The sequence below is a fragment of the Sinohyriopsis cumingii genome, chromosome 11, assembly GCF_028554795.1.
Source record: "Sinohyriopsis cumingii isolate HCF-2022 chromosome 11, ASM2855479v2, whole genome shotgun sequence".
NCBI lineage: Eukaryota > Metazoa > Mollusca > Bivalvia > Unionida > Unionidae > Sinohyriopsis > Sinohyriopsis cumingii.
Window position 1 is genome coordinate 112,554,550 of NC_142971.1, and position 27,729 is coordinate 112,582,278.

General features: G+C 34.8%; 7 non-coding genes across 7 annotated transcripts; all 7 read left to right on the top strand.

Annotated features, from left to right (window-relative positions):
• The first annotated feature begins 774 nt into the window (after window positions 1–774).
• On the top strand, window positions 775–847 carry Trnaf-gaa (transfer RNA phenylalanine (anticodon GAA)). Its single transcript has one exon. It is a non-coding gene; the product is annotated as a tRNA-Phe (tRNA).
• Window positions 848–3,758: 2,911 nt separating this feature from the next.
• Trnaf-gaa (transfer RNA phenylalanine (anticodon GAA)) lies at window positions 3,759–3,831 on the top strand. Its single transcript has one exon. It is a non-coding gene; the product is annotated as a tRNA-Phe (tRNA).
• Window positions 3,832–6,800: 2,969 nt separating this feature from the next.
• Trnaf-gaa (transfer RNA phenylalanine (anticodon GAA)) lies at window positions 6,801–6,873 on the top strand. The gene has a single exon. It is a non-coding gene; the product is annotated as a tRNA-Phe (tRNA).
• An 11,569-nt stretch (window positions 6,874–18,442) lies between these two features.
• Window positions 18,443–18,515, top strand: Trnaf-gaa (transfer RNA phenylalanine (anticodon GAA)). The gene has a single exon. It is a non-coding gene; the product is annotated as a tRNA-Phe (tRNA).
• A 2,953-nt stretch (window positions 18,516–21,468) lies between these two features.
• Window positions 21,469–21,541, top strand: Trnaf-gaa (transfer RNA phenylalanine (anticodon GAA)). The gene has a single exon. It is a non-coding gene; the product is annotated as a tRNA-Phe (tRNA).
• Window positions 21,542–24,486: 2,945 nt separating this feature from the next.
• Window positions 24,487–24,559, top strand: Trnaf-gaa (transfer RNA phenylalanine (anticodon GAA)). The gene has a single exon. It is a non-coding gene; the product is annotated as a tRNA-Phe (tRNA).
• A 2,933-nt stretch (window positions 24,560–27,492) lies between these two features.
• Window positions 27,493–27,565, top strand: Trnaf-gaa (transfer RNA phenylalanine (anticodon GAA)). The gene has a single exon. It is a non-coding gene; the product is annotated as a tRNA-Phe (tRNA).
• The last annotated feature ends 164 nt before the right edge of the window (window positions 27,566–27,729 follow it).

Sequence of the window (27,729 nt, forward strand, 5' to 3'; positions counted from 1 at the left end):
TTTAAATCCTATTGCTGCGTATTGTACTGCGATGCTCTTTGGATAAACGTTAGTGAATGTATGAAAAGAAACATGGTTATTGACTATAATAACTGTCTTCGTCTGCTATTAAGCCTTTTGAGACGGAAGAGTGCCTCCATCATGTTTGTAAACTACAATGCATTTAGTGTTGAAGAATGAATGAGAAAGTATGTGTTTTCAATGATGAGAAGAATATCGGATAGTAAGAACTGCATTATGAAATCTTTCCGAAATTACGATATTCGTTTACATTCTCGGATTGTAGATATTTGGAATAAAGTACCCATTGAAATGTCTTACTTCATTTTGTTCTTAAGAATGCTTTTCCATTCTGTAGTTGTAGATGTGTCTATAGATTTGCACGTAAGACACCTATGATCTTTATTGTGGAGAATGCATTTATATTGTATATTTTAATTGACATGTATGGACAGCGCAATCGAAAATAAAGAATTCTTGTCTTATTTAAGGAGGTTTATTTTAGTGGTTGGCGTGTGTGAGGATCGTTAAAGCTAGGGATGAGATTGGTGTGAATTTACTGATTTTCTTGATGCTGCCTAGCAAACTGCTTTTATAGAATTGTGAAGACACAATTGAAACACTACCATTGATGTACAGTGGTCTATAAGTGGACTTTTAGAAGTGACTGACTTATTTGATAAAGTAGATGATCAAACTTGTCAGTGATGTGGATTTGGTGCGCAGTGATAAATGCAATGTCACATAGGTAAGTTGCGACAATTGTCAATGTCAGCCGGAATAGCTCAGTTGGGAGAGCGTTAGACTGAAGATCTAAAGGCCCCCGGTTCAATCCCGGGTTCCGGCACGGAACATATCCAGCGGCTGGCAGGAATTTTTGTATTTTCCTTCTAAAGCCTGTTTTCATTTTAAAACTCGTTTAAACCATTTTAACAAATAAATATTTTTTAAAAGATTAAAAAGGAAATAAACTTCCGACAAAACTCACTTTCACACTTTTGTTATCTCTATTATCGTTAGTTTCCTCCTCCTCCCTCCCCCCCCCTCTCTCTCTCTCTCTCTCAACAAAGTAAGAAATTGTTTTGAACCTTGTGAAGTGAGATGCAGAGTTTCCTGTTTCCCACGCATATGCATGTTGTGAAGTAGTATAAAATAAAATGTAAAATAGAAAAATAAATCTGGCGGAAAGTTTGATACGATTACAATCAAGAATTCCTTAAGAGTTGCAGCGTATGATAATTAAGCTTATCGATTGCAAATATTGTAAAATATTACTGCAATCGCCCATATTTAGTTTAAATTTGATTCTCAAACGTTCGATCGGAAATTCCGTTTAATATTATGTTTGCGTTTTCAACTGGTATAATTGTGAAGGTGCCATGTGAGTGGATTCCATGGCGTGAAAGAATATATATCTAAACATCTATTCGTGTAATACATATGTAAACATGGAAGAATTTTACTTTGTATGACTATGCTGATAGCATGGACTATCGATTTTCTGATTTGAAACGCCTCTTGTGCAATTGTTCTTAGCTAAAGGACATTTATCCTTGCAACTAGAGACTCACATAAACATGCATAGACATAATACATTGAATGAAGATCTCTCTTTCCTAAATGTGCTTGATTTCCGGCCGAGTCATACCAAAGACGTAACAAAATTATAGTACTAACCTCTGCTTGGCATAGCGCTCAGCTTAAGATTTTAGTAATAGGACTGGTCGGCTTGGTGTCACGATAATGTGACTGGGTGGAACATCATGCTACATGTCTGCGACATGATGCCCCCAGTGCTAGGCATCACTATAAAGAGCCACTGTAGATATCCTAGCGATATGACAAAATAATTGTTAAAGTTGCGTTTCAATTCTAAATCACACACATACACACACACACAGAGTGTACGTCTCTCTCTGTCTCTCATTAATGTGTTTCATTTTCATGGAAGTATTTTGCACAGAAATATGAGCATTCTTTAGAAGAATAATGTTTTCATTTAATGAGCAAATAACAAATTCTTTGGTTTTTATTATGCTGAGGAAATTGCTTGGTTTATTACAAGTGTTGGCTGTGATCATGCTTTGTTAAATAAATTTGATAAAGAAATACTAAATTTCAGTTAAATGCCCATTGTAATTCATAAGAGTTTCATTTCCATTCTATATTCCATGGTAATTACTTGTATGTCAAAGCAACGACTTTGATTATGTTTCAAAGAAGCAATAGCGACGATTTACAATTATTGCGGACGCAGCTTCCTTTGATTTTGTTGTGAACCGTTCAGTATCTGAGACATTATCTTTCACTAGTGTCTTGATCACATTGAAAACTTTTCATCAGCATTGGTCTCTATAAATATTACTATCTGTTACAAAATCTAAATATTATTACAAATTATGTTACATTAAAATAGCCCAAGTGTCCATTCTTGTGAAAAACCTGTCAAAGGTAATGATCGTCGTTTGAACCTTAAAAAAATTATAATATTAGATTTAGGATAACTTTCAATAAGATGTTAATCCTTTATATGACAGCACGCACATTCCTAGTTTTACTAGCAGTAAGGCACGTGGCAAAGAGTCAAAGGCTTTATTTAGATGGACCCATTTAGACTATGACATTATTGGAGATTGTTTGAAAAGGTGCTCGAGAATCAAATACCTGCCACCATAGTTCATACTCGAGTTACCTGGTATGGCAACCAGTTTTGATTGGGGCGGGAGTACATGATCCAGTTTCTTCAATGTATTCAACGGGGTGAGGTAGGGAGGTGATCTTTATCCTTTGTTGTTTAGTCTATACTTTTAAGAAATATATCTTAAGCTGGGTGAGTGTGACGCGGGAATACAGTTGACTGAAAATGTGTTACTTCTTAACACTTTTAGTTTTGCTGGTGATGTGTTATTGGTAAGTTCTTCTGTCGCAGGTTGAAGGAAGTTATTGCAGATAAATTGACAGGTATAAATATGACATTTACATGATTTAAATCCTATTGCTGCGTATTGTACTGCGATGCTCTTTGGATAAACGTTAGTGAATGTATGAAAAGAAACATGGTTATTGACTATAATAACTGTCTTCGTCTGCTATTAAGCCTTTTGAGACGGAAGAGTGCCTCCATCATGTTTGTAAACTACAATGCATTTAGTGTTGAAGAATGAATGAGAAAGTATGTGTTTTCAATGATGAGAAGAATATCGGATAGTAAGAACTGCATTATGAAATCTTTCCGAAATTACGATATTCGTTTACATTCTCGGATTGTAGATATTTGGAACAAAGTACCCATTGAAATGTCTTACTTCATTTTGTTCTTAAGAATGCTTTTCCATTCTGTAGTTGTAGATGTGTCTATAGATTTGCACGTAAGACACCTATGATCTTTATTGTGGAGAATGCATTTATATTGTATATTTTAATTGACATGTATGGACAGCGCAATCGAAAATAAAGAATTCTTGTCTTATTTAAGGAGGTTTATTTTAGTGGTTGGCGTGTATGAAGATCGTTAAAGCTAGGGATGAGATTGGTGTGAATTTACTGCTTTTCTTGATGCTGCCTAGCAAACTGCTTTTATAGAATTGTGAAGACACAATTGAAACACTACCATTGATGTACAGTGGTCTATAAGTGGACTTTTAGAAGTGACTGACTTATTTGATAAAGTAGATGATCAAACTTGTCAGTGATGTGGATTTGGTGCGCAGTGATAAATGCAATGTCACATAGGTAAGTTGCGACAATTGTCAATGTCAGCCGGAATAGCTCAGTTGGGAGAGCGTTAGACTGAAGATCTAAAGGCCCCCGGTTCAATCCCGGGTTCCGGCACGGAACATATCCGGCGGCTGGCAGGAATTTTTGTATTTTCCTTCTAAAGCCTGTTTTCATTTTAAAACTCGTTTAAACCATTTTAACAAATAAATATTTTTTAAAAGATTAAAAAGGAAATAAAACAAACTTCCGACAAAACTCACTTTCACACTTTTGTTATCTCTATTATCGTTAGGTTCCTCCTCCTCCCTCCCCTCTCTCTCTCTCTCTCTCTCTCTCTCTCTCTCTCTCTCTCTCTCTCTCTCTCTCTCACAACAAAGTAAGAAATTGTTTTGAACCTTGTGAAGTGAGATGCAGAGTTTCCTGTTTCCCACGCATATGCATGTTGTGAAGTAGTATAAAATAAAATGTAAAATAGAAAAATAAATCTGGCGGAAAGTTTGATACGATTACAATCAAGAATTCCTTAAGAGTTACAGCGTATGATAATTAAGCTTATCGATTGCAAATATTGTAAAATATTACTGCAATCGCCCATATTTGGTTTAAATTTGATTCTCAAACGTTCGATCGGAAATTCCGTTTAATATTATGTTTGCGTTTTCAACTGGTATAATTGTGAAGGTGCCATGTGTGTGGATTCCATGGCGTGAAAGAATATATATCTAAACATCTATTCGTGTAATACATATGTAAACATGGAAGAATTTTACTTTGTATGACTATGCTGATAGCATGGACTATCGATTTTCTGATTTGAAACGCCTCTTGTGCAATTGTTCTTAGGTAAAGGACATTTATCCTTGCAACTAGAGACTCACATAAACATGCATAGACATAATACATTGAATGAAGATCTCTCTTTCCTAAATGTGCTTGATTTCCGGCCGAGTCATACCAAAGACGTAACAAAATTATAGTACTAACCTCTGCTTGGCATAGCGCTCAGCTTAAGATTTTAGTAATAGGACTGGTCGGCTTGGTGTCACGATAATGTGACTGGGTGGAACATCATGCTACATGTCTGCGACATGATGCCCCCAGTGCTAGGCATCACTATAAAGAGCCACTGTAGATATCCTAGCGATATGACAAAATAATTGTTAAAGTTGCGTTTCAATTCTAAATCACACACATACACACACACACAGAGTGTACGTCTCTCTCTGTCTCTCATTAATGTGTTTCATTTTCATGGAAGTATTTTGCACAGAAATATGAGCATTCTTTAGAAGAATAATGTTTTCATTTAATGAGCAAATAACAAATTCTTTGGTTTTTATTATGCTGAGGAAATTGCTTGGTTTATTACAAGTGTTGGCTGTGATCATGCTTTGTTAAATAAATTTGATAAAGAAATACTAAATTTCAGTTAAATGCCCATTGTAATTCATAAGAGTTTCATTTCCATTCTATATTCCATGGTAATTACTTGTATGTCAAAGCAACGACTTTGATTATGTTTCAAAGAAGCAATAGCGACGATTTACAATTATTGCGGACGCAGCTTCCTTTGATTTTGTTGTGAACCGTTCAGTATCTGAGACATTATCTTTCACTAGTGTCTTGATCACATTGAAAACTTTTCATCAGCATTGGTCTCTATAAATATTACTATCTGTTACAAAATCTAAATATTATTACAAATTATGTTACATTAAAATAGCCCAAGTGTCCATTCTTGTGAAAAACCTGTCAAAGGTAATGATCGTCGTTTGAACCTTAAAAAAATTATAATATTAGATTTAGGATAACTTTCAATAAGATGTTAATCCTTTATATGACAGCACGCACATTCCTAGTTTTACTAGCAGTAAGGCACGTGGCAAAGAGTCAAAGGCTTTATTTAGATGGACCCATTTAGACTATGACATTATTGGAGATTGTTTGAAAAGGTGCTCGAGAATCAAATACCTGCCACCATAGTTCATACTCGAGTTACCTGGTATGGCAACCAGTTTTGATTGGGGCGGGGGGGGGAGTACATGATCCAGTTTCTTCAATGTATTCAACGGGGTGAGGTAGGGAGGTGATCTTTATCCTTTGTTGTTTAGTCTATACTTTTAAGAAATATATCTTAAGCTGGGTGAGTGTGACGCGGGAATACAGTTGACTGAAAATGTGTTACTTCTTAACACTTTTAGTTTTGCTGGTGATGTGTTATTGGTAAGTTCTTCTGTCGCAGGTTGAAGGAAGTTATTGCAGATAAATTGACAGGTATAAATATGACATTTACATGATTTAAATCCTATTGCTGCGTATTGTACTGCGATGCTCTTTGGATAAACGTTAGTGAATGTATGAAAAGAAACATGGTTATTGACATGGTTATTGACTATAATAACTGTCTTCGTCTGCTATTAAGCCTTTTGAGACGGAAGAGTGCCTCCATCATGTTTGTAAACTACAATGCATTTAGTGTTGAAGAATGAATGAGAAAGTATGTGTTTTCAATGATGAGAAGAATATCGGATAGTAAGAACTGCATTATGAAATCTTTCCGAAATTACGATATTCGTTTACATTCTCGGATTGTAGATATTTGGAACAAAGTACCCATTGAAATGTCTTACTTCATTTTGTTCTTAAGAATGCTTTTCCATTCTGTAGTTGTAGATGTGTCTATAGATTTGCACGTAAGACACCTATGATCTTTATTGTGGAGAATGCATTTATATTGTATATTTTAATTGACATGTATGGACAGCGCAATCGAAAATAAAGAATTCTTGTCTTATTTAAGGAGGTTTATTTTAGTGGTTGGCGTGTATGAAGATCGTTAAAGCTAGGGATGAGATTGGTGTGAATTTACTGCTTTTCTTGATGCTGCCTAGCAAACTGCTTTTATAGAATTGTGAAGACACAATTGAAACACTACCATTGATGTACAGTGGTCTATAAGTGGACTTGTAGAAGTGACTGACTTATTTGCTAAAGTAGATGATCAAACTTGTCAGTGATGTGGATTTGGTGCGCAGTGATAAATGCAATGTCACATAGGTAAGTTGCGACAATTGTCAATGTCAGCCGGAATAGCTCAGTTGGGAGAGCGTTAGACTGAAGATCTAAAGGCCCCCGGTTCAATCCCGGGTTCCGGCACGGAACATATCCGGCGGCTGGCAGGAATTTTTGTATTTTCCTTCTAAAGCCTGTTTTCATTTTAAAACTCGTTTAAACCATTTTAACAAATAAATATTTTTTAAAAGATTAAAAAGGAAATAAAACAAACTTCCGACAAAACTCACTTTCACACTTTTGTTATCTCTATTATCGTTAGGTTCCTCCTCCTCCCTCCCCTCTCTCTCTCTCTCTCTCTCTCTCTCTCTCTCTCTCTCTCTCACAACAAAGTAAGAAATTGTTTTGAACCTTGTGAAGTGAGATGCAGAGTTTCCTGTTTCCCACGCATATGCATGTTGTGAAGTAGTATAAAATAAAATGTAAAATAGAAAAATAAATCTGGCGGAAAGTTTGATACGATTACAATCAAGAATTCCTTAAGAGTTACAGCGTATGATAATTAAGCTTATCGATTGCAAATATTGTAAAATATTACTGCAATCGCCCATATTTGGTTTAAATTTGATTCTCAAACGTTCGATCGGAAATTCCGTTTAATATTATGTTTGCGTTTTCAACTGGTATAATTGTGAAGGTGCCATGTGAGTGGATTCCATGGCGTGAAAGAATATATATCTAAACATCTATTCGTGTAATACATATGTAAACATGGAAGAATTTTACTTTGTATGACTATGCTGATAGCATGGACTATCGATTTTCTGATTTGAAACGCCTCTTGTGCAATTGTTCTTAGCTAAAGGACATTTATCCTTGCAACTAGAGACTCACATAAACATGCATAGACATAATACATTGAATGAAGATCTCTCTTTCCTAAATGTGCTTGATTTCCGGCCGAGTCATACCAAAGACGTAACAAAATTATAGTACTAACCTCTGCTTGGCATAGCGCTCAGCTTAAGATTTTAGTAATAGGACTGGTCGGCTTGGTGTCACGATAATGTGACTGGGTGGAACATCATGCTACATGTCTGCGACATGATGCCCCCAGTGCTAGGCATCACTATAAAGAGCCACTGTAGATATCCTAGCGATATGACAAAATAATTGTTAAAGTTGCGTTTCAATTCTAAATCACACACATACACACACACACAGAGTGTACGTCTCTCTCTGTCTCTCATTAATGTGTTTCATTTTCATGGAAGTATTTTGCACAGAAATATGAGCATTCTTTAGAAGAATAATGTTTTCATTTAATGAGCAAATAACAAATTCTTTGGTTTTTATTATGCTGAGGAAATTGCTTGGTTTATTACAAGTGTTGGCTGTGATCATGCTTTGTTAAATAAATTTGATAAAGAAATACTAAATTTCAGTTAAATGCCCATTGTAATTCATAAGAGTTTCATTTCCATTCTATATTCCATGGTAATTACTTGTATGTCAAAGCAACGACTTTGATTATGTTTCAAAGAAGCAATAGCGACGATTTACAATTATTGCGGACGCAGCTTCCTTTGATTTTGTTGTGAACCGTTCAGTATCTGAGACATTATCTTTCATTAGTGTCTTGATCACATTGAAAACTTTTCATCAGCATTGGTCTCTATAAATATTACTATCTGTTACAAAATCTAAATATTATTACAAATTATGTTACATTAAAATAGCCCAAGTGTCCATTCTTGTGAAAAACCTGTCAAAGGTAATGATCGTCGTTTGAACCTTAAAAAAATTATAATATTAGATTTAGGATAACTTTCAATAAGATGTTAATCCTTTATATGACAGCACGCACATTCCTAGTTTTACTAGCAGTAAGGCACGTGGCAAAGAGTCAAAGGCTTTATTTAGATGGACCCATTTAGACTATGACATTATTGGAGATTGTTTGAAAAGGTGCTCGAGAATCAAATACCTGCCACCATAGTTCATACTCGAGTTACCTGGTATGGCAACCAGTTTTGATTGGGGCGGGGGGGGGGGAGTACATGATCCAGTTTCTTCAATGTATTCAACGGGGTGAGGTAGGGAGGTGATCTTTATCCTTTGTTGTTTAGTCTATACTTTTAAGAAATATATCTTAAGCTGGGTGAGTGTGACGCGGGAATACAGTTGACTGAAAATGTGTTACTTCTTAACACTTTTAGTTTTGCTGGTGATGTGTTATTGGTAAGTTCTTCTGTCGCAGGTTGAAGGAAGTTATTGCAGATAAATTGACAGGTATAAATATGACATTTACATGATTTAAATCCTATTGCTGCGTATTGTACTGCGATGCTCTTTGGATAAACGTTAGTGAATGTATGAAAAGAAACATGGTTATTGACTATAATAACTGTCTTCGTCTGCTATTAAGCCTTTTGAGACGGAAGAGTGCCTCCATCATGTTTGTAAACTACAATGCATTTAGTGTTGAAGAATGAATGAGAAAGTATGTGTTTTCAATGATGAGAAGAATATCGGATAGTAAGAACTGCATTATGAAATCTTTCCGAAATTACGATATTCGTTTACATTCTCGGATTGTAGATATTTGGAACAAAGTACCCATTGAAATGTCTTACTTCATTTTGTTCTTAAGAATGCTTTTCCATTCTGTAGTTGTAGATGTGTCTATAGATTTGCACGTAAGACACCTATGATCTTTATTGTGGAGAATGCATTTATATTGTATATTTTAATTGACATGTATGGACAGCGCAATCGAAAATAAAGAATTCTTGTCTTATTTAAGGAGGTTTATTTTAGTGGTTGGCGTGTATGAAGATCGTTAAAGCTAGGGATGAGATTGGTGTGAATTTACTGCTTTTCTTGATGCTGCCTAGCAAACTGCTTTTATAGAATTGTGAAGACACAATTGAAACACTACCATTGATGTACAGTGGTCTATAAGTGGACTTGTAGAAGTGACTGACTTATTTGATAAAGTAGATGATCAAACTTGTCAGTGATGTGGATTTGGTGCGCAGTGATAAATGCAATGTCACATAGGTAAGTTGCGACAATTGTCAATGTCAGCCGGAATAGCTCAGTTGGGAGAGCGTTAGACTGAAGATCTAAGACTTCCGGTTATGACATCAGAAGGAAAACACGTTTGATGATCGCTCCGTGAATTTTCAAGTTTTTTTCCTTTAATAGACATTTTTGCTCTTTTAATTTGTTACAGGTACGTTGATAAGATTTGTTTGATCGCATTCATATATAAGTGAGATATATTTTGAGTGTGTGGATAACTTTATCCACCACACAAAATATTATTTTCTGTGACAATGAATACAAAGCCTGGTCGTGCTGCACGTGCAGCACAAGGAGCTGACTCACACTCTAATGACACCAGTGGAATAGCTAACAATAAGAATGGCATGTCGAGTAACATCGATAGACAGACAGGAGCTTCTCGTCGTTTTGGGAAAGAATGTACCGTGGTGATTGATGTAAAGGATGTGAAGAAAATAAAGGCAAGTGATATTGTTAGGAGTGTAGAAGAATTAACCGGAGATATGTCGGTCTATGCAGTTGTGCCCAAAGGTGCAAATTTGTATGAGGTCACACTACCGAGTAAGGAAGTAGCATATAATACCTTGTGTGGAATTGATATTGGAAGTGAACACTTTGATTGTACTCTTTTATATTCAGACACTATTATTGTGTCAATTCTTCATTTACCAGCATACATCACAGATGATGATATAAGTATGAAGCTCGGTGAATACGGAGTAGAACTTCTTTCTCCCATTCAACGCAGATATTATCCTGGAACTAGTGTGGCTGATGGGACTCGTTATGTCAAATGTAAATTTCCACAGCAGGTAAAATCCTTGCCTTACAGTCTGAAATTTCAGACTGTCAATGGTCAACAATACTTTAGAGTATTACACAATAATCAAGTTAAGGTATGTTCTAGATGTCTTGATCCGGGACATGTTATAAAAGACTGCCCTGATTTTGTATGCTACAAGTGTGGGGAGCAAGGCCATGTAGCAAAAAATTGCACAAGGCAAAGATGTGAAAGTTGTGGAAGTTTTCCTCTTATGTGTACATGCAGGATATGCGACAAATGCCACAAAGAGGCGCAAACATGTATGTGTTACAGAGAGGCCATTGCAGGCATTCATTCGCAAGTTGATGATGATATGAGGGAAGACATAATGGAGTTACAGAGTGACGAAGATGATAAAGAAGAAATTGAGAATGCAAAAAAAGATAATGAGAGTGGAGAAAGTGGGGAAGAAAAAGAAAGAATTGGAGTTGATATGACCAATGTAGAAATAGAATCTGAGGAAGTAAACAACAATCATACAATTGGAGATGGATCGGGGACAGATTCAGATGATGACAGGAAGATGGCTGCAGACGTTGTTGAAAGATCAAACGAATCACGTACATGTCAAGAAAACGGTACTAATATCGAAAATTTCAAAGTAGTACAAAGGAGAAGGAGAAGGTTTAATCCAGTACCTAATATGAAGATGAATAGCATGCGACGAACACCTATTAAGAAATGATCAAACACTCAACATTTTTTAATACTTTCAATACACTCATCATAATCATGGCTTTAAATATTGTATCTCTAAATGTAAATGGCTTGCGTTATTTGAATAAACTAAAGTCTGTTTTAGAAATATTTAAAGAGAAAAGAGGCCATATTTTATTATTGCAAGAAACCTTTTGGGATGATGAGTTTGTTGAAAGTATTAGAGAAAATGAGATTTGGAATGGTGACATATTTTATAGTAATGCTGACAATAGGAGGGCAGGTGTTGCTGTTTTAGTAGTGAGAGAATTGAGAAATCAGGTGACACAAGAAATGATTGAAAAGGGTAGGATTTTACATCTTAAAATAGCTATTGATGATAAAGTGATTGATTTAATCAATATTTATGCTCCAAATGTTGTGAAGGAAAGGTTTAACTTTTTCATGAAGCTAAATACATATTTACATAACAGTACTAGTGATAGCACTATCCTGGCTGGTGATTTTAATACAACTTTAGCAGGTATTGATCGACATAACAAAGCCTTACATATTGATGATGTAGCAGTGCGTGAACTTTATAAAATTATTCATGATAGGAATATTACCGATTTATGGAGATCACGAAATCCTAGTACTCGTAGTTTCTCCAGAAAACAAGTTGTACTAGGCGAAATGAAGCAGAGTAGAATAGATTATTTTTTGATTTCCTCAAAATTGCACTCCAATGTGCAAAATATTTATTATGCAGATACATCCTTTAGTGATCATTCTTTTGTATACCTTAAACTAAATACCTGCAAAGTGGAAACAGGGCCCGGATTATGGATATTAAATAACAATGTTCTTTTTGAGGAAAAATATGTACAAAGAGTGAAATCAATTCTTACCGAGGGAAAAACTGACGAAATGTATTTCAGTGAACCACTCATTTGGTGGGATAATGTAAAATACAAAATTAAAAAATTTTCCCAAGTATACTGTACAAGAAGAAATAAGGAAAGATTACAAGAATACTTTACATTGCAAAATAAATTAAAATCATTTTCAGAAAAAGTCGCAAATAAAGAACCATATGACATTAACAAATATGAAGAACTAAAACATCAGCTAAGTGACTATGAAACTGATTTTTGTCGGGGTGCTATATTGAGATCTAAGGCCAAATGGGCAATTGAAAGCGATAGAAATACTAAATATTTTCTAAATCTTGAGAAATATCGACACAACAAAAATGTAATCAATGAATTGATTGATGATGATGGTGTAATTATTTCAAATACAAGCGGAATCTTAGATGAAATACATCAGTTTTATAGTCATTTATATTCTTCGGTAACTGTTGATGATAATTGTACTGATTCACTTTTAAATTTTGTAAACTGTTCTGTATCTGATGAGGATAAAGATATGTGTGATGCCATAATAACAGTTGATGAAATACATACAGCTATAAAAGGGATGGCTAAAAATAAAAGCCCCGGCCCGGACGGATTGACAGTAGAGTGGTATTGTAAATTTTATGATTGTATATATGATATTCTGTTGCACATCTTTCAGAGTGTTAAGAATGACAATATTATGTCGAGATCAATGAGATTTGGGGTTATATCACTTATTTATAAAAATAAGGGGGATAATAGAAGATTGCAAAATTGGCGTCCTATCAGTTTACTTAATGTAGATTATAAAATTTTGGCAAGGATTTTGTCTACACGTTTAAAAATGGTATTACCCAAAATTATTTCTCAAACTCAGACATGTTGTATAGTTGGGAGAGATATTGCTGATACTATAGTCACTGTAAGAGATATTATAGATATGGTTGAGAGAGACAATCTTGAGGGATATATCTTAAAAATTGATCAAGAAAAAGCGTTTGACAGAGTTTGCCACTCATATCTGATTTCTGTTTTACGAAAGTTCGGTTTTGGTGACAATTTTATTCAGTGGATAAAGATATTTTATAATGAAATTAAAAGTAGTGTTAAATGCAATGGTCATCTAACGAAACCCTTTTTAATTAAAAATTCAGTCAGACAAGGTTGTCCTATATCAGCAATGTTATATGTATTAGCAGCAGAACCCTTAGGACTCGCTATCAAAGCAAATCCCACTATCAAAGGTATTCCACTCCCACTGTCTAGTAATACAAGTAAAGTTTTTCAACATGCAGATGATACAACCTTGACATTAGCGGACACACAATCCATTAATCAATCTTTTAATGTACTTGACTTGTATTGTAAAGGATCTGGTGCAAAGGTGAACAAGGAAAAGACAGAACTTCTGTGTATTGGATCTGGTAAACTTACTGATGATTATTGCAAACAATTACAAATTCAAATGTGTGATCAAGTCATCTTAATTTTGGGAGCTTATGTTGGAAAATGTGCAAAGTTATGTGAGCAACTGAACTGGAATGATAGATTGTCTAAAATTAAAAACTTATTGCAACTGTGGTCACAGAGATATTTGACAATACAAGGAAAAGTAACAGTTGTTAATAACTTATTAGTTTCTAGAGTATTGTACATAGTGTCAGTTCAGCCTCTTCCTGATATGATTGCTGATGAATTGAAGCAATTATTTCTCAGATTTATCTGGTCAGGAAAGTCCCATTTGGTTCACTATTATACAATAATTGGTGATAAGCGAAATGGCGGACTACAGTTAACTGATATAAAGATGAAAATGTATGCATTCAGACTAAAATTTTTAAAAAGATACTTTGATGTGAATTGCCATGCTATGTGGAAAAATACCTTTGATCACTTTTTATCTACTGTCCTGAACATGAGGTTGACCAAAGAGTTGTTTCTCATGTCTTTAAATAAGCAACAATTGAATACCCTACCTATATTTTACAGAGAAATGTTTCATGCATGGGAAAAACTTAGAAATAATATCGATACAAATATTGATGTGAGGAATGTTTTTGAACAACCTCTCTTTTTAAATCCTAATATTACATGTGCTGGTAAAACGTTGTTTTTCGCAGAATTTATAGAAGCAGGAATTGTTCGTGTTCAGGATATTACATATGAATTTGTACCTGGAATACTACCTTATAGAGCTATTCAAGAAATGATATACAAATCAAATTCTGAGATCAAAACAGATAAGATAAAAAAAGACTATAATTGCATAATAGAAAGTATACCATTAGGCTGGAGAAATATTGTTGCAACAGAGTCAAAACCCACTGTAACCAATGGGAGAAATAATATGTTTCTCAGAGTTGATACAAAATTATATGACCTCTGTTTATGTACAACACAACTATTTTACAAGCTTTTATGTACGTTGATTTTTCAAGAACCAGCTTCTGTTTCCTTTTGGTGTAAGATATTTAGTTTGGAAAAGCATAAATACTGGAAATTGATACATCTACCTTTCAAGACCCCAGATTGTATAGATTTGGATTACAAAATAATGCACAATCGAATATTTACAAAAGAGAGACTAAAATACTATGGCAAAATTGATAATGACTTATGTCCAGTGTGCCAGTTGGAAACAGAGGATTTATTTCACATGTTTTTGAAATGTCCTGAATTAAGCTCTTTTAAGAATTATATTGTATATATAGTTGAGATTCTTTTTAAAAATTGTAGAGTTGGTGTTCTCAATAGCACTTCTTTTGAACAAATGCTCATGATAGGATATAACAAAGAAACAAAATCAGTAAATAGTTATTTTTTGAACTACATTCTGAGCATTGCTCGATTGTGCATTTACAAAAGAAGAAACATTATGTCTTTATTAGAGAAACAAATAGACATCGAAAGATTGTTCCAATATTTGACTAGAAAACATATATTATATGCGTATCAACATTACAAAGACAAAAATCAGACTTTGATTACGAAGTATTTTGTAAAAGATAATCCTTTAATGAGAATAGAAGAGGATAAAGTGTTTATTACATTGTAGAATCATTGTTTTGTACTATAGCATTACAAAATAAAATTTTAGAATCATTGTTCTGTAATATAGCTTAACAAAATACTATTGTAGAATCATTGTTTTGTAATATAGCATTACAAAATACTATTGTAGAACCATTATTTTGTAATATAGCATTACAAACTACTATGTACATACTGACTGTATATTTTTAACTTATATACTGTACAAAGCGTTTTTTAAATAAAGAAAGAAAAAAAAAAAAAAAAAAGCGTTAGACTGAAGATCTAAAGGCCCCCGGTTCAATCCCGGGTTCCGGCACGGAACATATCCGGCGGCTGGCAGGAATTTTTGTATTTTCCTTCTAAAGCCTGTTTTCATTTTAAAACTCGTTTAAACCATTTTAACAAATAAATATTTTTTAAAAGATTAAAAAGGAAATAAAACAAACTTCCGACAAAACTCACTTTCACACTTTTGTTATCTCTATTATCGTTAGGTTCCTCCTCCTCCCTCCCCTCTCTCTCTCTCTCTCTCTCTCTCTCTCTCTCTCACAACAAAGTAAGAAATTGTTTTGAACCTTGTGAAGTGAGATGCAGAGTTTCCTGTTTCCCACGCATATGCATGTTGTGAAGTAGTATAAAATAAAATGTAAAATAGAAAAATAAATCTGGCGGAAAGTTTGATACGATTACAATCAAGAATTCCTTAAGAGTTACAGCGTATGATAATTAAGCTTATCGATTGCAAATATTGTAAAATATTACTGCAATCGCCCATATTTGGTTTAAATTTGATTCTCAAACGTTCGATCGGAAATTCCGTTTAATATTATGTTTGCGTTTTCAACTGGTATAATTGTGAAGGTGCCATGTGAGTGGATTCCATGGCGTGAAAGAATATATATCTAAACATCTATTCGTGTAATACATATGTAAACATGGAAGAATTTTACTTTGTATGACTATGCTGATAGCATGGACTATCGATTTTCTGATTTGAAACGCCTCTTGTGCAATTGTTCTTAGGTAAAGGACATTTATCCTTGCAACTAGAGACTCACATAAACATGCATAGACATAATACATTGAATGAAGATCTCTCTTTCCTAAATGTGCTTGATTTCCGGCCGAGTCATACCAAAGACGTAACAAAATTATAGTACTAACCTCTGCTTGGCATAGCGCTCAGCTTAAGATTTTAGTAATAGGACTGGTCGGCTTGGTGTCACGATAATGTGACTGGGTGGAACATCATGCTACATGTCTGCGACATGATGCCCCCAGTGCTAGGCATCACTATAAAGAGCCACTGTAGATATCCTAGCGATATGACAAAATAATTGTTAAAGTTGCGTTTCAATTCTAAATCACACACATACACACACACACAGAGTGTACGTCTCTCTCTGTCTCTCATTAATGTGTTTCATTTTCATGGAAGTATTTTGCACAGAAATATGAGCATTCTTTAGAAGAATAATGTTTTCATTTAATGAGCAAATAACAAATTCTTTGGTTTTTATTATGCTGAGGAAATTGCTTGGTTTATTACAAGTGTTGGCTGTGATCATGCTTTGTTAAATAAATTTGATAAAGAAATACTAAATTTCAGTTAAATGCCCATTGTAATTCATAAGAGTTTCATTTCCATTCTATATTCCATGGTAATTACTTGTATGTCAAAGCAACGACTTTGATTATGTTTCAAAGAAGCAATAGCGACGATTTACAATTATTGCGGACGCAGCTTCCTTTGATTTTGTTGTGAACCGTTCAGTATCTGAGACATTATCTTTCATTAGTGTCTTGATCACATTGAAAACTTTTCATCAGCATTGGTCTCTATAAATATTACTATCTGTTACAAAATCTAAATATTATTACAAATTATGTTACATTAAAATAGCCCAAGTGTCCATTCTTGTGAAAAACCTGTCAAAGGTAATGATCGTCGTTTGAACCTTAAAAAAATTATAATATTAGATTTAGGATAACTTTCAATAAGATGTTAATCCTTTATATGACAGCACGCACATTCCTAGTTTTACTAGCAGTAAGGCACGTGGCAAAGAGTCAAAGGCTTTATTTAGATGGACCCATTTAGACTATGACATTATTGGAGATTGTTTGAAAAGGTGCTCGAGAATCAAATACCTGCCACCATAGTTCATACTCGAGTTACCTGGTATGGCAACCAGTTTTGATTGGGGCGGGGGGGGAGTACATGATCCAGTTTCTTCAATGTATTCAACGGGGTGAGGTAGGGAGGTGATCTTTATCCTTTGTTGTTTAGTCTATACTTTTAAGAAATATATCTTAAGCTGGGTGAGTGTGACGCGGGAATACAGTTGACTGAAAATGTGTTACTTCTTAACACTTTTAGTTTTGCTGGTGATGTGTTATTGGTAAGTTCTTCTGTCGCAGGTTGAAGGAAGTTATTGCAGATAAATTGACAGGTATAAATATGACATTTACATGATTTAAATCCTATTGCTGCGTATTGTACTGCGATGCTCTTTGGATAAACGTTAGTGAATGTATGAAAAGAAACATGGTTATTGACTATAATAACTGTCTTCGTCTGCTATTAAGCCTTTTGAGACGGAAGAGTGCCTCCATCATGTTTGTAAACTACAATGCATTTAGTGTTGAAGAATGAATGAGAAAGTATGTGTTTTCAATGATGAGAAGAATATCGGATAGTAAGAACTGCATTATGAAATCTTTCCGAAATTACGATATTCGTTTACATTCTCGGATTGTAGATATTTGGAACAAAGTACCCATTGAAATGTCTTACTTCATTTTGTTCTTAAGAATGCTTTTCCATTCTGTAGTTGTAGATGTGTCTATAGATTTGCACGTAAGACACCTATGATCTTTATTGTGGAGAATGCATTTATATTGTATATTTTAATTGACATGTATGGACAGCGCAATCGAAAATAAAGAATTCTTGTCTTATTTAAGGAGGTTTATTTTAGTGGTTGGCGTGTATGAAGATCGTTAAAGCTAGGGATGAGATTGGTGTGAATTTACTGCTTTTCTTGATGCTGCCTAGCAAACTGCTTTTATAGAATTGTGAAGACACAATTGAAACACTACCATTGATGTACAGTGGTCTATAAGTGGACTTTTAGAAGTGACTGACTTATTTGATAAAGTAGATGATCAAACTTGTCAGTGATGTGGATTTGGTGCGCAGTGATAAATGCAATGTCACATAGGTAAGTTGCGACAATTGTCAATGTCAGCCGGAATAGCTAAGTTGGGAGAGCGTTAGACTGAAGATCTAAAGGCCCCCGGTTCAATCCCGGGTTCCGGCACGGAACATATCCGGCGGCTGGCAGGAATTTTTGTATTTTCCTTCTAAAGCCTGTTTTCATTTTAAAACTCGTTTAAACCATTTTAACAAATAAATATTTTTTAAAAGATTAAAAAGGAAATAAAACAAACTTCCGACAAAACTCACTTTCACACTTTTGTTATCTCTATTATCGTTAGGTTCCTCCTCCTCCCTCCCCTCTCTCTCTCTCTCTCTCTCTCTCTCTCTCTCTCTCTCTCTCTCTCACAACAAAGTAAGAAATTGTTTTGAACCTTGTGAAGTGAGATGCAGAGTTTCCTGTTTCCCACGCATATGCATGTTGTGAAGTAGTATAAAATAAAATGTAAAATAGAAAAATAAATCTGGCGGAAAGTTTGATACGATTACAATCAAGAATTCCTTAAGAGTTACAGCGTATGATAATTAAGCTTATCGATTGCAAATATTGTAAAATATTACTGCAATCGCCCATATTTGGTTTAAATTTGATTCTCAAACGTTCGATCGGAAATTCCGTTTAATATTATGTTTGCGTTTTCAACTGGTATAATTGTGAAGGTGCCATGTGTGTGGATTCCATGGCGTGAAAGAATATATATCTAAACATCTATTCGTGTAATACATATGTAAACATGGAAGAATTTTACTTTGTATGACTATGCTGATAGCATGGACTATCGATTTTCTGATTTGAAACGCCTCTTGTGCAATTGTTCTTAGGTAAAGGACATTTATCCTTGCAACTAGAGACTCACATAAACATGCATAGACATAATACATTGAATGAAGATCTCTCTTTCCTAAATGTGCTTGATTTCCGGCCGAGTCATACCAAAGACGTAACAAAATTATAGTACTAACCTCTGCTTGGCATAGCGCTCAGCTTAAGATTTTAGTAATAGGACTGGTCGGCTTGGTGTCACGATAATGTGACTGGGTGGAACATCATGCTACATGTCTGCGACATGATGCCCCCAGTGCTAGGCATCACTATAAAGAGCCACTGTAGATATCCTAGCGATATGACAAAATAATTGTTAAAGTTGCGTTTCAATTCTAAATCACACACATACACACACACACAGAGTGTACGTCTCTCTCTGTCTCTCATTAATGTGTTTCATTTTCATGGAAGTATTTTGCACAGAAATATGAGCATTCTTTAGAAGAATAATGTTTTCATTTAATGAGCAAATAACAAATTCTTTGGTTTTTATTATGCTGAGGAAATTGCTTGGTTTATTACAAGTGTTGGCTGTGATCATGCTTTGTTAAATAAATTTGATAAAGAAATACTAAATTTCAGTTAAATGCCCATTGTAATTCATAAGAGTTTCATTTCCATTCTATATTCCATGGTAATTACTTGTATGTCAAAGCAACGACTTTGATTATGTTTCAAAGAAGCAATAGCGACGATTTACAATTATTGCGGACGCAGCTTCCTTTGATTTTGTTGTGAACCGTTCAGTATCTGAGACATTATCTTTCACTAGTGTCTTGATCACATTGAAAACTTTTCATCAGCATTGGTCTCTATAAATATTACTATCTGTTACAAAATCTAAATATTATTACAAATTATGTTACATTAAAATAGCCCAAGTGTCCATTCTTGTGAAAAACCTGTCAAAGGTAATGATCGTCGTTTGAACCTTAAAAAAATTATAATATTAGATTTAGGATAACTTTCAATAAGATGTTAATCCTTTATATGACAGCACGCACATTCCTAGTTTTACTAGCAGTAAGGCACGTGGCAAAGAGTCAAAGGCTTTATTTAGATGGACCCATTTAGACTATGACATTATTGGAGATTGTTTGAAAAGGTGCTCGAGAATCAAATACCTGCCACCATAGTTCATACTCGAGTTACCTGGTATGGCAACCAGTTTTGATTGGGGCGGGAGTACATGATCCAGTTTCTTCAATGTATTCAACGGGGTGAGGTAGGGAGGTGATCTTTATCCTTTGTTGTTTAGTCTATACTTTTAAGAAATATATCTTAAGCTGGGTGAGTGTGACGCGGGAATACAGTTGACTGAAAATGTGTTACTTCTTAACACTTTTAGTTTTGCTGGTGATGTGTTATTGGTAAGTTCTTCTGTCGCAGGTTGAAGGAAGTTATTGCAGATAAATTGACAGGTATAAATATGACATTTACATGATTTAAATCCTATTGCTGCGTATTGTACTGCGATGCTCTTTGGATAAACGTTAGTGAATGTATGAAAAGAAACATGGTTATTGACATGGTTATTGACTATAATAACTGTCTTCGTCTGCTATTAAGCCTTTTGAGACGGAAGAGTGCCTCCATCATGTTTGTAAACTACAATGCATTTAGTGTTGAAGAATGAATGAGAAAGTATGTGTTTTCAATGATGAGAAGAATATCGGATAGTAAGAACTGCATTATGAAATCTTTCCGAAATTACGATATTCGTTTACATTCTCGGATTGTAGATATTTGGAACAAAGTACCCATTGAAATGTCTTACTTCATTTTGTTCTTAAGAATGCTTTTCCATTCTGTAGTTGTAGATGTGTCTATAGATTTGCACGTAAGACACCTATGATCTTTATTGTGGAGAATGCATTTATATTGTATATTTTAATTGACATGTATGGACAGCGCAATCGAAAATAAAGAATTCTTGTCTTATTTAAGGAGGTTTATTTTAGTGGTTGGCGTGTATGAAGATCGTTAAAGCTAGGGATGAGATTGGTGTGAATTTACTGCTTTTCTTGATGCTGCCTAGCAAACTGCTTTTATAGAATTGTGAAGACACAATTGAAACACTACCATTGATGTACAGTGGTCTATAAGTGGACTTGTAGAAGTGACTGACTTATTTGCTAAAGTAGATGATCAAACTTGTCAGTGATGTGGATTTGGTGCGCAGTGATAAATGCAATGTCACATAGGTAAGTTGCGACAATTGTCAATGTCAGCCGGAATAGCTCAGTTGGGAGAGCGTTAGACTGAAGATCTAAAGGCCCCCGGTTCAATCCCGGGTTCCGGCACGGAACATATCCGGCGGCTGGCAGGAATTTTTGTATTTTCCTTCTAAAGCCTGTTTTCATTTTAAAACTCGTTTAAACCATTTTAACAAATAAATATTTTTTAAAAGATTAAAAAGGAAATAAAACAAACTTCCGACAAAACTCACTTTCACACTTTTGTTATCTCTATTATCGTTAGGTTCCTCCTCCTCCCTCCCCTCTCTCTCTCTCTCTCTCTCTCTCTCTCTCTCTCTCTCTCTCTCACAACAAAGTAAGAAATTGTTTTGAACCTTGTGAAGTGAGATGCAGAGTTTCCTGTTTCCCACGCATATGCATGTTGTGAAGTAGTATAAAATAAAATGTAAAATAGAAAAATAAATCTGGCGGAAAGTTTGATACGATTACAATCAAGAATTCCTTAAGAGTTACAGCGTATGATAATTAAGCTTATCGATTGCAAATATTGTAAAATATTACTGCAATCGCCCATATTTGGTTTAAATTTGATTCTCAAACGTTCGATCGGAAATTCCGTTTAATATTATGTTTGCGTTTTCAACTGGTATAATTGTGAAGGTGCCATGTGAGTGGATTCCATGGCGTGAAAGAATATATATCTAAACATCTATTCGTGTAATACATATGTAAACATGGAAGAATTTTACTTTGTATGACTATGCTGATAGCATGGACTATCGATTTTCTGATTTGAAACGCCTCTTGTGCAATTGTTCTTAGGTAAAGGACATTTATCCTTGCAACTAGAGACTCACATAAACATGCATAGACATAATACATTGAATGAAGATCTCTCTTTCCTAAATGTGCTTGATTTCCGGCCGAGTCATACCAAAGACGTAACAAAATTATAGTACTAACCTCTGCTTGGCATAGCGCTCAGCTTAAGATTTTAGTAATAGGACTGGTCGGCTTGGTGTCACGATAATGTGACTGGGTGGAACATCATGCTACATGTCTGCGACATGATGCCCCCAGTGCTAGGCATCACTATAAAGAGCCACTGTAGATATCCTAGCGATATGACAAAATAATTGTTAAAGTTGCGTTTCAATTCTAAATCACACACATACACACACACACAGAGTGTACGTCTCTCTCTGTCTCTCATTAATGTGTTTCATTTTCATGGAAGTATTTTGCACAGAAATATGAGCATTCTTTAGAAGAATAATGTTTTCATTTAATGAGCAAATAACAAATTCTTTGGTTTTTATTATGCTGAGGAAATTGCTTGGTTTATTACAAGTGTTGGCTGTGATCATGCTTTGTTAAATAAATTTGATAAAGAAATACTAAATTTCAGTTAAATGCCCATTGTAATTCATAAGAGTTTCATTTCCATTCTATATTCCATGGTAATTACTTGTATGTCAAAGCAACGACTTTGATTATGTTTCAAAGAAGCAATAGCGACGATTTACAATTATTGCGGACGCAGCTTCCTTTGATTTTGTTGTGAACCGTTCAGTATCTGAGACATTATCTTTCATTAGTGTCTTGATCACATTGAAAACTTTTCATCAGCATTGGTCTCTATAAATATTACTATCTGTTACAAAATCTAAATATTATTACAAATTATGTTACATTAAAATAGCCCAAGTGTCCATTCTTGTGAAAAACCTGTCAAAGGTAATGATCGTCGTTTGAACCTTAAAAAAATTATAATATTAGATTTAGGATAACTTTCAATAAGATGTTAATCCTTTATATGACAGCACGCACATTCCTAGTTTTACTAGCAGTAAGGCACGTGGCAAAGAGTCAAAGGCTTTATTTAGATGGACCCATTTAGACTATGACATTATTGGAGATTGTTTGAAAAGGTGCTCGAGAATCAAATACCTGCCACCATAGTTCATACTCGAGTTACCTGGTATGGCAACCAGTTTTGATTGGGGCGGGGGGGGGGGAGTACATGATCCAGTTTCTTCAATGTATTCAACGGGGTGAGGTAGGGAGGTGATCTTTATCCTTTGTTGTTTAGTCTATACTTTTAAGAAATATATCTTAAGCTGGGTGAGTGTGACGCGGGAATACAGTTGACTGAAAATGTGTTACTTCTTAACACTTTTAGTTTTGCTGGTGATGTGTTATTGGTAAGTTCTTCTGTCGCAGGTTGAAGGAAGTTATTGCAGATAAATTGACAGGTATAAATATGACATTTACATGATTTAAATCCTATTGCTGCGTATTGTACTGCGATGCTCTTTGGATAAACGTTAGTGAATGTATGAAAAGAAACATGGTTATTGACTATAATAACTGTCTTCGTCTGCTATTAAGCCTTTTGAGACGGAAGAGTGCCTCCATCATGTTTGTAAACTACAATGCATTTAGTGTTGAAGAATGAATGAGAAAGTATGTTTTCAATGATGAGAAGAATATCGGATAGTAAGAACTGCATTATGAAATCTTTCCGAAATTACGATATTCGTTTACATTCTCGGATTGTAGATATTTGGAACAAAGTACCCATTGAAATGTCTTACTTCATTTTGTTCTTAAGAATGCTTTTCCATTCTGTAGTTGTAGATGTGTCTATAGATTTGCACGTAAGACACCTATGATCTTTATTGTGGAGAATGCATTTATATTGTATATTTTAATTGACATGTATGGACAGCGCAATCGAAAATAAAGAATTCTTGTCTTATTTAAGGAGGTTTATTTTAGTGGTTGGCGTGTATGAAGATCGTTAAAGCTAGGGATGAGATTGGTGTGAATTTACTGCTTTTCTTGATGCTGCCTAGCAAACTGCTTTTATAGAATTGTGAAGACACAATTGAAACACTACCATTGATGTACAGTGGTCTATAAGTGGACTTTTAGAAGTGACTGACTTATTTGATAAAGTAGATGATCAAACTTGTCAGTGATGTGGATTTGGTGCGCAGTGATAAATGCAATGTCACATAGGTAAGTTGCGACAATTGTCAATGTCAGCCGGAATAGCTCAGTTGGGAGAGCGTTAGACTGAAGATCTAAAGGCCCCCGGTTCAATCCCGGGTTCCGGCACGGAACATATCCGGCGGCTGGCAGGAATTTTTGTATTTTCCTTCTAAAGCCTGTTTTCATTTTAAAACTCGTTTAAACCATTTTAACAAATAAATATTTTTTAAAAGATTAAAAAGGAAATAAAACAAACTTCCGACAAAACTCACTTTCACACTTTTGTTATCTCTATTATCGTTAGGTTCCTCCTCCTCCCTCCCCTCTCTCTCTCTCTCTCTCTCTCTCTCTCTCTCTCTCTCACAACAAAGTAAGAAATTGTTTTGAACCTTGTGAAGTGAGATGCAGAGTTTCCTGTTTCCCACGCATATGCATGTTGTGAAGTAGTATAAAATAAAATGTAAAATAGAAAAATAAATCTGGCGGAAAGTTTGATACGATTACAATCAAGAATTCCTTAAGAGTTACAGCGTATGATAATTAAGCTTATCGATTGCAAATATTGTAAAATATTACTGCAATCGCCCATATTTGGTTTAAATTTGATTCTCAAACGTTCGATCGGAAATTCCGTTTAATATTATGTTTGCGTTTTCAACTGGTATAATTGTGAAGGTGCCATGTGTGTGGATTCCATGGCGTGAAAGAATATATATCTAAACATCTATTCGTGTAATACATATGTAAACATGGAAGAATTTTACTTTGTATGACTATGCTGATAGCATGGACTATCGATTTTCTGATTTGAAACGCCTCTTGTGCAATTGTTCTTAGGTAAAGGACATTTATCCTTGCAACTAGAGACTCACATAAACATGCATAGACATAATACATTGAATGAAGATCTCTCTTTCCTAAATGTGCTTGATTTCCGGCCGAGTCATACCAAAGACGTAACAAAATTATAGTACTAACCTCTGCTTGGCATAGCGCTCAGCTTAAGATTTTAGTAATAGGACTGGTCGGCTTGGTGTCACGATAATGTGACTGGGTGGAACATCATGCTACATGTCTGCGACATGATGCCCCCAGTGCTAGGCATCACTATAAAGAGCCACTGTAGATATCCTAGCGATATGACAAAATAATTGTTAAAGTTGCGTTTCAATTCTAAATCACACACATACACACACACACAGAGTGTACGTCTCTCTCTGTCTCTCATTAATGTGTTTCATTTTCATGGAAGTATTTTGCACAGAAATATGAGCATTCTTTAGAAGAATAATGTTTTCATTTAATGAGCAAATAACAAATTCTTTGGTTTTTATTATGCTGAGGAAATTGCTTGGTTTATTACAAGTGTTGGCTGTGATCATGCTTTGTTAAATAAATTTGATAAAGAAATACTAAATTTCAGTTAAATGCCCATTGTAATTCATAAGAGTTTCATTTCCATTCTATATTCCATGGTAATTACTTGTATGTCAAAGCAACGACTTTGATTATGTTTCAAAGAAGCAATAGCGACGATTTACAATTATTGCGGACGCAGCTTCCTTTGATTTTGTTGTGAACCGTTCAGTATCTGAGACATTATCTTTCACTAGTGTCTTGATCACATTGAAAACTTTTCATCAGCATTGGTCTCTATAAATATTACTATCTGTTACAAAATCTAAATATTATTACAAATTATGTTACATTAAAATAGCCCAAGTGTCCATTCTTGTGAAAAACCTGTCAAAGGTAATGATCGTCGTTTGAACCTTAAAAAAATTATAATATTAGATTTAGGATAACTTTCAATAAGATGTTAATCCTTTATATGACAGCACGCACATTCCTAGTTTTACTAGCAGTAAGGCACGTGGCAAAGAGTCAAAGGCTTTATTTAGATGGACCCATTTAGACTATGACATTATTGGAGATTGTTTGAAAAGGTGCTCGAGAATCAAATACCTGCCACCATAGTTCATACTCGAGTTACCTGGTATGGCAACCAGTTTTGATTGGGGCGGGAGTACATGATCCAGTTTCTTCAATGTATTCAACGGGGTGAGGTAGGGAGGTGATCTTTATCCTTTGTTGTTTAGTCTATACTTTTAAGAAATATATCTTAAGCTGGGTGAGTGTGACGCGGGAATACAGTTGACTGAAAATGTGTTACTTCTTAACACTTTTAGTTTTGCTGGTGATGTGTTATTGGTAAGTTCTTCTGTCGCAGGTTGAAGGAAGTTATTGCAGATAAATTGACAGGTATAAATATGACATTTACATGATTTAAATCCTATTGCTGCGTATTGTACTGCGATGCTCTTTGGATAAACGTTAGTGAATGTATGAAAAGAAACATGGTTATTGACTATAATAACTGTCTTCGTCTGCTATTAAGCCTTTTGAGACGGAAGAGTGCCTCCATCATGTTTGTAAACTACAATGCATTTAGTGTTGAAGAATGAATGAGAAAGTATGTGTTTTCAATGATGAGAAGAATATCGGATAGTAAGAACTGCATTATGAAATCTTTCCGAAATTACGATATTCGTTTACATTCTCGGATTGTAGATATTTGGAACAAAGTACCCATTGAAATGTCTTACTTCATTTTGTTCTTAAGAATGCTTTTCCATTCTGTAGTTGTAGATGTGTCTATAGATTTGCACGTAAGACACCTATGATCTTTATTGTGGAGAATGCATTTATATTGTATATTTTAATTGACATGTATGGACAGCGCAATCGAAAATAAAGAATTCTTGTCTTATTTAAGGAGGTTTATTTTAGTGGTTGGCGTGTATGAAGATCGTTAAAGCTAGGGATGAGATTGGTGTGAATTTACTGCTTTTCTTGATGCTGCCTAGCAAACTGCTTTTATAGAATTGTGAAGACACAATTGAAACACTACCATTGATGTACAGTGGTCTATAAGTGGACTTGTAGAAGTGACTGACTTATTTGCTAAAGTAGATGATCAAACTTGTCAGTGATGTGGATTTGGTGCGCAGTGATAAATGCAATGTCACATAGGTAAGTTGCGACAATTGTCAATGTCAGCCGGAATAGCTCAGTTGGGAGAGCGTTAGACTGAAGATCTAAAGGCCCCCGGTTCAATCCCGGGTTCCGGCACGGAACATATCCGGCGGCTGGCAGGAATTTTTGTATTTTCCTTCTAAAGCCTGTTTTCATTTTAAAACTCGTTTAAACCATTTTAACAAATAAATATTTTTTAAAAGATTAAAAAGGAAATAAAACAAACTTCCGACAAAACTCACTTTCACACTTTTGTTATC